The sequence below is a fragment of the Protomyctophum parallelum genome (assembly GCF_964188405.1).
Source record: "Protomyctophum parallelum genome assembly, chromosome: 9".
Lineage (NCBI taxonomy): Eukaryota > Metazoa > Chordata > Actinopteri > Myctophiformes > Myctophidae > Protomyctophum > Protomyctophum parallelum.
The window spans coordinates 36,649,672-36,663,062 of NC_139706.1; positions in this window are offsets into that span (position 1 = coordinate 36,649,672).

The window sequence follows — 13,391 nt, forward strand, 5'->3', positions numbered from 1 at the left end:
GATTTGAAAAAAAATTAAAATTTAAAAAAACATGGGTTATAGCCCATCGTTTTTTGAAATTTAGATTTTTTTTTTAACCTCGTTTTTCATCATTTTTGAACATGGGCTATAGCCCCTACCGTTCGGCATACTATAGCACGCCGTTTTTCATCATTTTTGAGGATTTGAAGAAAATTCAAAATTTCAAAAAACATGGGTTATAGCCCATCGTTTTTTGAAATTTTGAAAAAAAAATTAACCTCATTTTTCATCATTTTTGAACATGGGCTATAGCCCCTACCGTTCGGCATACTATAGCACGCCGTTTTTCATCATTTTTGAGGATTTGAAAAAAATTCAAAATTTCAAAAAACATGGGTTATAGCCCATCGTTTTTTGAAATTTTGAAAAAAAGAAATAGCCTCGTTTTTCGTCATTTTTGAACATGGGCTATCGCCCCTACCGTTCGGCATACTATAGCACGCCGTTTTTCATCATTTTTGAGGATTCGAAAAAAATTCTAAATTTAAAAAAACATGGGTTATAGCCCATCGTTTTTTGAAATTTTGGGAAAAAAAAATTACCTCGTTTTTCATCATTTTTGAACATGGGCTATAGTCCCTACCCTACGGCATACTATAGCACGCCGTTTTTCATCATTTTTGAGGATTTGAAAAAAATTCAAAATTTCAAAAAACATGGGTTATAGCCCATCGTTTTTTGAAATTTTGATTTTTTTTTTAACCTCGTTTTTCATCATTTTTGAACATGGGCTATAGCCCCTACCGTTCGGCATACTATAGCACGCCGTTTTTCATCATTTTTGAGGATTTGAAAAAATTTCAAAATTTCAAAAAACATGGGTTATAGCCCATCGTTTTTTGAAATTTTGAAAAATAAATTAACCTCGTTTTTCATCATTTTTGAACATGGGCTATAGCCCCTACCGTTCGGCATACTATAGCACACCGTTTTTCAAAAATTTTGAGGATTAGAAAAAAATTCAAAATTTCAAAAAACATGGGTTATAGCCCATCGTTTTTTGAAATTTTGAAAAAAAATTAACCTCATTTTTCATCATTTTTGAACATGGGCTATAGCCCCTACCGTTCGGCATACTATAGCACGCAGTTTTTCAACATTTTTGAGGATTTGAAAAAAATTCAAAATTTCAAAAAACATGGGTTATAGCCCATCGTTTTTTGAAATTTAGATTTTTTTTTTTAACCTCATTTTTCATCATTTTTGAACATGGGCTATAGCCCCTACCGTATGGCATACTATAGCACGCCGTTTTTTATCATTTTTGAGGATTTGAAAAAATTTCAAAATTTCAAAAAACATGGGTTATAGCCCATCGTTTTTTGAAATTTTGGGAAAAAAAAATTACCTCGTTTTTCATCATTTTTGAACATGGGCTATAGCCCCTACCGTTCGGCATACTATAGCACGCCGTTTTTCATCATTTTTGAGGATTTGAAAAAAAAATCAAAATTTCAAAAAACATGGGTTATAGCCCATCGTTTTTTGAAATTTTGATTTTTTTTTTAACCTCGTTTTTCATCATTTTTGAACATGGGCTATAGCCCCTACCGTTCGGCATACTATAGCACGCCGTTTTTCATCATTTTTGAGGATTTGAAAAAAATTCAAAATTTCAAAAAACATGGGTTATAGCCCATCGTTTTTTGAAATTTTGAAAAAAAATGTAACCTCATTTTTCATCATTTTTGAACATGGGCTATAGCCCCTACCGTTCGGCATACTATAGCACGCCGTTTTTCATCATTTTTGAGGATTTGAAAAAATTTCAAAATTTCAAAAAACATGGGTTATAGCCCATCGTTTTTTGAAATTTTGATATTTTTTTTAACCTCGTTTTTCATCATTTTTGAACATGGGCTATAGCCCCTACCGTATGGCATACTATAGCACGCCGTTTTTTATCATTTTTGAGGATTTGAAAATTTTTTAAAATTTAAAAAAACATGGGTTATAGCCCATCGTTTTTTGAAATTTAGATTTTTTTTTTAACCTCGTTTTTCATCATTTTTGAACATGGGCTATAGCCCCTACCGTTCGGCATACTATAGCACGCCGTTTTTCATCATTTTTGAGGATTAGAAAAAAAATCAAAATTTCAAAAAACATGGGTTATAGCCCATCGTTTTTTGAAAATTTGAATTTTTTTTTAACCTCGTTTTTCATCATTTTTGAACATGGGCTATAGCCCCTACCGTTCGGCATACTATAGCACACCGTTTTTCATCATTTTTGAGGATTAGAAAAAATTTCAAAATTTCAAAAAACATGGGTTATAGCCCATCGTTTTTTGAAATTTTGAAAAAAAACTTTACCTCATTTTTCATAATTTTTGAACATGGGCTATATAGCCCCTACCGTTCGGCATACTATAGCACGCCGTTTTTCATCATTTTTGAGGATTTGAAAAAAATTCAAAATTTCAAAAAACATGGGTTATAGCCCATCGTTTAAAAAAAAAAAAAAAAAATTAGCCTCGTTTTTCATCATTTTTGAACATGGGCTATAGCCCCTACCGTTCGGCATACTATAGCACGCCGTTTTTCATCATTTTTGAGGATTTGAAAAAAATTCAAAATTTCAAAAAACATGGGTTATAGCCCATCGTTTTTTAAAATTTTGATTTTTTTTTTAACCTCGTTTTTCATCATTTTTGAACATGGGCTATAGCCCCTACCGTTCGGCATACTATAGCACGCCGTTTTTCATCATTTTTGAGGATTTGAAAAAAATTCAAAATTTCAAAAAACATGGGTTATAGCCCATCGTTTTTTGAAATTTTGAAAAAAAAATTAACCTCGTTTTTCATCATTTTTGAACATGGGCTATAGCCCCTACCGTTCGGCATACTATAGCACACCGTTTTTCATAATTTTTGAGGATTAGAAAAAAATTCAAAATTTCAAAAAACATGGGTTATAGCCCATCGTTTTTTGAAATTTTGAAAAAAAATTAAACCTCATTTTTCATCATTTTTGAACATGGGCTATAGCCCCTACCGTTCGGCATACTATAGCACGCCGTTTTTCATCATTTTTGAGGATTTGAAAAAATTTCAAAATTTCAAAAAACATGGGTTATAGCCCATCGTTTTTTTAAATTTTGATTTTTTTTTTAACCTCGTTTTTCATCATTTTTGAACATGGGCTATAGCCCCTACCGTATGGCATACTATAGCACGCCGTTTTTTTATCATTTTTGAGGATTTGAAGAAAATTCAAAATTTCAAAAAACATGGGTTATAGCCCACCGTTTTTTGAAATTTTGAAAAAAAAATTAACCTCGTTTTTCATCATTTTTGAACATGGGCTATAGCCCCTACCGTTCGGCATACTGTAGCACACCGTTTTTCATAATTTTTGAGGATTAGAAAAAAATTCAAAATTTCAAAAAACATGGGTTATAGCCCATCGTTTTTTGAAAGTTTGATTTTTTTTTTAACCTCGTTTTTCATCATTTTTGAACATGGGCTATAGCCCCTACCGTATGGCATACTATAGCACGCCGTTTTTTATCATTTTTGAGGATTTGAAAAAAATTCTAAATTTCAAAAAACATGGGTTATAGCCCATCGTTTTTTGAAATTTTGGGAAAAAAAATTACCTCGTTTTTCATCATTTTTGAACATGGGCTATAGCCCCTACCGTTCGGCATACTATAGCACGCCGTTTTTCATCATTTTTGAGGATTTGAAAAAAATTCAAAATTTCAAAAAACATGGGTTATAGCCCATCGTTTTTTGAAATTTTGAAAAAAAAATTAACCTCGTTTTTCATCATTTTTGAACATTGGCTATAGCCCCTACCGTTCGGCATACTATAGCACACCGTTTTTCATAATTTTTGAGGATTAGAAAAAAATTCAAAATAAAAAAAAACATGGGTTATAGCCCATCGTTTTTTGAAATTTTGAAAAAAAAAATTAACCTCATTTTTCATCATTTTTGAACATGGGCTATAGCCCCTACCGTTCGGCATACTATAGCACGCCGTTTTTCATCATTTTTGAGGATTTGAAAAAATATCAAAATTTCAAAAAACATGGGTTATAGCCCATCGTTTTTTTATATTTTGAAAAAAAAGATTACCTCGTTTTTCATCATTTTTGAACATGGGCTATAGCCCCTACCGTACGGCATACTATAGCACGCCGTTTTTCATCATTTTTGAGGATTTGAAAACATTTCAAAATTTCAAAAAACATGGGTTATAGCCCATCGTTTTTTTAAATTTTGAATTTTTTTTTAACCTCATTTTTCATCATTTTTTAACATGGGCTATAGCCCCTACCGTTCGGCATACTATAGCACGCCGTTTTTCATCATTTTTGAGGATTCGAAAAAAATTCTAAATTTCAAAAAACATGGGTTATAGCCCATCGTTTTTAGAAATTTTGGGGAAAAAAAATTACCTCGTTTTTCATCATTTTTGAACATGGGCTATAGTCCCTAACCTACGGCATACTATAGCACGCCGTTTTTCATCATTTTTGAGGATTTGAAAAAAATTCAAAATTTCAAAAAACATGGGTTATAGCCCATCGTTTTTTGAAATTTTGATTTTTTTTTTAACCTCGTTTTTCATCATTTTTGAACATGGGCTATAGCCCCTACCGTTCGGCATACTATAGCACGCCGTTTTTCATCATTTTTGAGGATTTGAAAAAAATTCAAAATTTCTAAAAACATGGGTTATAGCCCATCGTTTTTTGAAATTTTGAAAAAAAATGTAACCTCATTTTTCATCATTTTTGAACATGGGCTATAGCCCCTACCGTTCGGCATACTATAGCACGCCGTTTTTCATCATTTTTGAGGATTTGAAAAAAATTCAAAATTTCAAAAAACATGGGTTATAGCCCATCGTTTTTTGAAATTTTGATTTTTTTTTTAACCTCGTTTTTCATCATTTTTGAACATGGGCTATAGCCCCTACCGTATGGCATACTATAGCACGCCGTTTTTTATCATTTTTGAGGATTTGAAAAAAATTAAAAATTTTAAAAAACATGGGTTATAGCCCATCGTTTTTTGAAATTTAGATTTTTTTTTTAACCTCGTTTTTCATCATTTTTGAACATGGGCTATAGCCCCTACCGTTCGGCATACTATAGCACGCCGTTTTTCATCATTTTTGAGGATTTGAAGAAAATTCAAAATTTCAAAAAACATGGGTTATAGCCCATCGTTTTTTGAAATTTTGAAAAAAAAATTAACCTCATTTTTCATCATTTTTGAACATGGGCTATAGCCCCTACCGTTCGGCATACTATAGCACGCCGTTTTTCATCATTTTTGAGGATTTGAAAAAAATTCAAAATTTCAAAAAACATGGGTTATAGCCCATCGTTTTTTGAAATTTTGAAAAAAAGAAATAGCCTCGTTTTTCGTCATTTTTGAACATGGGCTATCGCCCCTACCGTTCGGCATACTATAGCACGCCGTTTTTCATCATTTTTGAGGATTCGAAAAAAATTCTAAATTTAAAAAAACATGGGTTATAGCCCATCGTTTTTTGAAATTTTGGGAAAAAGAAATTACCTCGTTTTTCATCATTTTTGAACATGGGCTATAGTCCCTACCCTACGGCATACTATAGCACGCCGTTTTTCATCATTTTTGAGGATTTGAAAAAAATTCAAAATTTCAAAAAACATGGGTTATAGCCCATCGTTTTTTGAAATTTTGATTTTTTTTTTAACCTCGTTTTTCATCATTTTTGAACATGGGCTATAGCCCCTACCGTTCGGCATACTATAGCACGCCGTTTTTCATCATTTTTGAGGATTTGAAAAAAATTCAAAATTTCAAAAAACATGGGTTATAGCCCATCGTTTTTTGAAATTTTGAAAAATAAATTAACCTCGTTTTTCATCATTTTTGAACATGGGCTATAGCCCCTACCGTTCGGCATACTATAGCACACCGTTTTTCAAAAATTTTGAGGATTAGAAAAAAATTCAAAATTTCAAAAAACATGGGTTATAGCCCATCGTTTTTTGAAATTTTGAAAAAAAATTAACCTCATTTTTCATCATTTTTGAACATGGGCTATAGCCCCTACCGTTCGGCATACTATAGCACGCAGTTTTTCAACATTTTTGAGGATTTGAAAAAAATTCAAAATTTCAAAAAACATGGGTTATAGCCCATCGTTTTTTGAAATTTAGATTTTTTTTTTTAACCTCATTTTTCATCATTTTTTAACATGGGCTATAGCCCCTACCATATGGCATACTATAGCACGCCGTTTTTTATCATTTTTGAGGATTTGAAAAAAATTCAAAATTTCAAAAAACATGGGTTATAGCCCATCGTTTTTTGAAATTTTGAAAAAAAAAATTAACCTCGTTTTTCATCATTTTTGAACATGGGCTATAGCCCCTACCGTTCGGCATACTATAGCACGCCGTTTTTCATCATTTTTGAGGATTTGAAAAAAAATCAAAATTTCAAAAAACATGGGTTATAGCCCATCGTTTTTTGAAAATTTGAATTTTTTTTTAACCTCGTTTTTCATCATTTTTGAACATGGGCTATAGCCCCTACCGTTCGGCATACTATAGCACACCGTTTTTCATCATTTTTGAGGATTAGAAAAAATTTCAAAATTTCAAAAAACATGGGTTATAGCCCATCGTTTTTTGAAATTTTGAAAAAAAACTTTACCTCATTTTTCATAATTTTTGAACATGGGCTATATAGCCCCTACCGTTCGGCATACTATAGCACGCCGTTTTTCATCATTTTTGAGGATTTGAAAAAAATTCAAAATTTCAAAAAACATGGGTTATAGCCCATCGTTTAAAAAAAAAAAAATTAGCCTCGTTTTTCATCATTTTTGAACATGGGCTATAGCCCCTACCGTTCGGCATACTATAGCACGCCGTTTTTCATCATTTTTGAGGATTTGAAAAAAATTCAAAATTTCAAAAAACATGGGTTATAGCCCATCGTTTTTTAAAATTTTGATTTTTTTTTTAACCTCGTTTTTCATCATTTTTGAACATGGGCTATAGCCCCTACCGTTCGGCATACTATAGCACGCCGTTTTTCATCATTTTTGAGGATTTTAAAAAAATTCAAAAATTCAAAAAACATGGGTTATAGCCCATCGTTTTTTAAAATTTAGATTTTTTTTTTAACCTCGTTTTTTATCATTTTTGAACATGGGCTATAGCCCCTACCGTTCGGCATACTATAGCACGCCGTTTTTCATCATTTTTGAGGATTTGAAAAAAATTCAAAATTTCAAAAAACATGGGTTATAGCCCATCGTTTTTTGAAATTTTGAAAAAAAAATTTACCTCGTTTTTCATCATTTTTGAACATGGGCTATAGCCCCTACCGTTCGGCATACTATAGCACACCGTTTTTCATAATTTTTGAGGATTGGAAAAAAATTCAAAATTTCAAAAAACATGGGTTATAGCCCATCGTTTTTTGAAATTTTGAAAAAAAATTAAACCTCATTTTTCATCATTTTTGAACATGGGCTATAGCCCCTACCGTTCGGCATACTATAGCACGCCGTTTTTCATCATTTTTGAGGATTTGAAAAAAATTCTAAATTTCAAAAAACATGGGTTATAGCCCATCGTTTTTTGAAATTTTGATTTTTTTTTTAACCTCGTTTTTCATCATTTTTGAACATGGGCTATAGCCCCTACCGTATGGCATACTATAGCACGCCGTTTTTTTATCATTTTTGAGGATTTGAAAAAAATTCAAATTTTAAAAAAACATGGGTTATAGCCCATCGTTTTTTGAAATTTTGATTTTTTTTTTAACCTCGTTTTTCATCATTTTTGAACATGGGCTATAGCCCCTACCGTTCGGCATACTATAGCACACCGTTTTTCATAATTTTTGAGGATTGGAAAAAAATTCAAAATTTCAAAAAACATGGGTTATAGCCCATCGTTTTTTGAAATTTTGAAAAAAAATTAAACCTCATTTTTCATCATTTTTGAACATGGGCTATAGCCCCTACCGTTCGGCATACTATAGCACGCCGTTTTTCATCATTTTTGAGGATTTGAAAAAAATTCTAAATTTCAAAAAACATGGGTTATAGCCCATCGTTTTTTGAAATTTTGATTTTTTTTTTAACCTCGTTTTTCATCATTTTTGAACATGGGCTATAGCCCCTACCGTATGGCATACTATAGCACGCCGTTTTTTTATCATTTTTGAGGATTTGAAAAAAATTCAAATTTAAAAAAAACATGGGTTATAGCCCATCGTTTTTTGAAATTTTGATTTTTTTTTTAACCTCGTTTTTCATCATTTTTGAACATGGGCTATAGCCCCTACCGTTCGGCATACTATAGCACGCCGTTTTTCATCATTTTTGAGGATTTGAAGAAAATTCAAAATTTCAAAAAACATGGGTTATAGCCCACCGTTTTTTGAAATTTTGAAAAAAAAAATTACCTCGTTTTTCATCATTTTTGAACATGGGCTATAGCCCCTACCGTTCGGCATACTATAGCACACCGTTTTTCATAATTTTTGAGGATTAGAAAAAAATTCAAAATTTCAAAAAACATGGGTTATAGCCCATCGTTTTTTGAAATTTTGATTTTTTTTTTAACCTCGTTTTTCATCATTTTTGAACATGGGCTATAGCCCCTACCGTATGGCATACTATAGCACGCCGTTTTTTTATCATTTTTGAGGATTTGAAAAAAATTCAAAATTTAAAAAAACATGGGTTATAGCCCATCGTTTTTTGAAATTTTGAAAAAAAAAATAGCCTCGTTTTTCGTCATTTTTGAACATGGGCTATAGCCCCTACCGTTCGGCATACTATAGCACGCCGTTTTTCATCATTTTTGAGGATTCGAAAAAAATTCTAAATTAAAAAAAACATGGGTTATAGCCCATCGTTTTTTGAAATTTTGGGGAAAAAAAATTACCTCGTTTTTCATCATTTTTGAACATGGGCTATAGCCCCTACCGTTCGGCATACTATAGCACGCCGTTTTTCATCATTTTTGAGGATTTGAAAAAAATTCAAAATTTCAAAAAACATGGGTTATAGCCCATCGTTTTTTGAAATTTTGAAAAAAAAATTAACCTCGTTTTTCATCATTTTTGAACATGGGCTATAGCCCCTACCGTTCGGCATACTATAGCACACCGTTTTTCATAATTTTTGAGGATTAGAAAAAAATTCAAAATTAAAAAAAACATGGGTTATAGCCCATCGTTTTTTGAAATTTTGAAAAAAAAATTAACCTCATTTTTCATCATTTTTGAACATGGGCTATAGCCCCTACCGTTCGGCATACTATAGCACGCCGTTTTTCATCATTTTTGAGGATTTGAAAAAAATTCAAAATTTCAAAAAACATGGGTTATAGCCCATCGTTTTTTGAAATTTTGGGAAAAAAAAATTACCTCGTTTTTCATCATTTTTGAACATGGGCTATAGTCCCTACCCTACGGCATACTATAGCACGCCGTTTTTCATCATTTTTGAGGATTTGAAAAAAATTCAAAATTTCAAAAAACATGGGTTATAGCCCATCGTTTTTTGAAATTTTGATTTTTTTTTTTACCTCGTTTTTCATCATTTTTGAACATGGGCTATAGCCCCTACCGTTCGGCATACTATAGCACGCCGTTTTTCATCATTTTTGAGGATTTGAAAAAAATTCAAAATTTCAAAAAACATGGGTTATAGCCCATCGTTTTTTGAAATTTTGGGAAAAAAAAATTACCTCGTTTTTCATCATTTTTGAACATGGGCTATAGTCCCTACCCTACGGCATACTATAGCACGCCGTTTTTCATCATTTTTGAGGATTTGAAAAAAATTCTAAATTTCAAAAAACATGGGTTATAGCCCATCGTTTTTTGAAATTTTGATTTTTTTTTTTACCTCGTTTTTCATCATTTTTGAACATGGGCTATAGCCCCTACCGTTCGGCATACTATAGCACGCCGTTTTTCATCATTTTTGAGGATTTGAAAAAAATTCAAAATTTCAAAAAACATGGGTTATAGCCCATCGTTTTTTGAAATTTTGAAAAAAAAAATTAACCTCGTTTTTCATCATTTTTGAACATGGGCTATAGCCCCTACCGTTCGGCATACTATAGCACACCGTTTTTCAAAATTTTTGAGGATTAGAAAAAAATTCAAAATTTAAAAAAACATGGGTTATAGCCCATCGTTTTTTGAAATTTTGAAAAAAAAAATAGCCTCGTTTTTCGTCATTTTTGAACATGGGCTATAGCCCCTACCGTTCGGCATACTATAGCACGCCGTTTTTCATCATTTTTGAGGATTCGAAAAAAATTCTAAATTTCAAAAAACATGGGTTATAGCCCATCGTTTTTTGAAATTTTGATTTTTTTTTTAACCTCGTTTTTCATCATTTTTGAACATGGGCTATAGCCCCTACCGTTCGGCATACTATAGCACGCCGTTTTTCATCATTTTTGAGGATTTGAAAAGAATTAAAAATTTCAAAAAACATGGGTTATAGCCCATCGTTTTTTGAAATTTTGAAAAAAAAATTAACCTCGTTTTTCATCATTTTTGAACATGGGCTATAGCCCCTACCGTTCGGCATACTATAGCACACCGTTTTTAAAAATTTTTGAGGATTAGAAAAAAATTCTAAATTTCAAAAAACATGGGTTATAGCCCATCGTTTTTTGAAATTTTGAAAAAAAAAATTAACCTCGTTTTTCATCATTTTTGAACATGGGCTATAGCCCCTACCGTTCGGCATACTATAGCACGCCGTTTTTCATCATTTTTGAGGATTTGAAAAAAAATCAAAATTTCAAAAAACATGGGTTATAGCCCATCGTTTTTTGAAAATTTGAATTTTTTTTTAACCTCGTTTTTCATCATTTTTGAACATGGGCTATAGCCCCTACCGTTCGGCATACTATAGCACGCCGTTTTTCATCATTTTTGAGGATTTGAAAAAAATTCAAAATTTCAAAAAACATGGGTTATAGCCCATCGTTTTTTGAAATTTTGAAAAATAAAATTAACCTTGTTTTTCATCATTTTTGAACATGGGCTATAGTCCCTACCGTACGGCATTCTATAGCACGCCGTTTTTCATCATTTTTGAGGATTTGAAAAAAAATCTAAATTTCTAAAAACATGGGTTATAGCCCATCGTTTTTTGAAATTTAGATTTTTTTTTTTACCTCGTTTTTCATCATTTTTGAACATGGGCTATAGCCCCTACCGTTCGGCATACTATAGCACGCCGTTTTTAATCATTTTTGAGGATTTGAAAAAATTTCAAAATTTCAAAAAACATGGGTTATAGCCTATCGTTTTTTGAAATTTTGAAAAAAAAGATTAACCTCGTTTTTCATCATTTTTGAACATGGGCTATAGCCCCTACCGTTCGGCATACTATAGCACGCCGTTTTTCATCATTTTTGAGGATTTGAAAAAAAAAATCAAAATTTCAAAAAACATGGGTTATAGCCCATCGTTTTTTGAAATTTTGAAATTTTTTTAACCTCATTTTTCATCATTTTTGAACATGGGCTATAGCCCCTACCGTTCGGCATACTATAGCACGCCGTTTTTCATCATTTTTGAGGATTTGAAAAAAATTCAAAATTTCAAAAAACATGGGTTATAGCCCATCGTTTTTTTAAATTTTGATTTTTTTTTAACCTCGTTTTTCATCATTTTTGAACATGGGCTATAGCCCCTACCGTTCGGCATACTATAGCACGCCGTTTTTCATCATTTTTGAGGATTTGAAAAAAATTCAAAATTTCAAAAAACATGGGTTATAGCCCATCGTTTTTTGAAATTTTGAAAAAAAAATTAACCTCGTTTTTCATCATTTTTGAACATGGGCTATAGCCCCTACCGTTCGGCATACTATAGCACACCGTTTTTCATAATTTTTGAGGATTAGAAAAAAATTCAAAATTTAAAAAAACATGGGTTATAGCCCATCGTTTTTTGAAATTTTGAAAAAAAAATTAACCTCATTTTTCATCATTTTTGAACATGGGCTATAGCCCCTACCGTTCGGCATACTATAGCACGCCGTTTTTCATCATTTTTGAGGATTTGAAAAAAATTCAAAATTTCAAAAAACATGGGTTATAGCCCATCGTTTTTTGAAATTTTGAAAAAAAAGATTAACCTCGTTTTTCATCATTTTTGAACATGGGCTATAGCCCCTACCGTTCGGCATACTATAGCACGCCGTTTTTCATCATTTTTGAGGATTTGAAAAAAATTCAAAATTTCAAAAAACATGGGTTATAGCCCATCGTTTTTTGAAATTTTGAAAAAAAAGATTAACCTCGTTTTTCATCATTTTTGAACATGGGCTATAGCCCCTACCGTTCGGCATACTATAGCACGCCGTTTTTCATCATTTTTGAGGATTTGAAAAAAAATCAAAATTTCAAAAAACATGGGTTATAGCCCATCGTTTTTTGAAATTTTGAATTTTTTTTAACCTCATTTTTCATCATTTTTGAACATGGGCTATAGCCCCTACCGTTCGGCATACTATAGCACGCCGTTTTTCATCATTTTTGAGGATTTGAAAAAAATTCAAAATTTCAAAAAACATGGGTTATAGCCCATCGTTTTTTTAAATTTTGATTTTTTTTTTAACCTCGTTTTTCATCATTTTTGAACATGGGCTATAGCCCCTACCGTATGGCATACTATAGCACGCCGTTTTTTATCATTTTTGAGGATTTGAAAAATTCAAAATTTCAAAAAACATGGGTTATAGCCCATCGTTTTTTGAAATTTTGAATTTTTTTTAACCTCATTTTTCATCATTTTTGAACATGGGCTATAGCCCCTACCGTTCGGCATACTATAGCACGCCGTTTTTCATCATTTTTGAGGATTTGAAAAAAATTCAAAATTTCAAAAAACATGGGTTATAGCCCATCGTTTTTTTAAATTTTGATTTTTTTTTAACCTCGTTTTTCATCATTTTTGAACATGGGCTATAGCCCCTACCGTTCGGCATACTATAGCACGCCGTTTTTCATCATTTTTGAGGATTTGAAAAAAATTCAAAATTTCAAAAAACATGGGTTATAGCCCATCGTTTTTTGAAATTTTGAAAAAAAAATTAACCTCGTTTTTCATCATTTTTGAACATGGGCTATAGCCCCTACTGTTCGGCATACTATAGCACACCGTTTTTCATAATTTTTGAGGATTAGAAAAAAATTCAAAATTTAAAAAAACATGGGTTATAGCCCATCGTTTTTTGAAATTTTGAAAAAAAAATTAACCTCATTTTTCATCATTTTTGAACATGGGCTATAGCCCCTACCGTTCGGCATACTATAGCACGCCGTTTTTCATCATTTTTGAGGATTTGAAAAAAATTCAA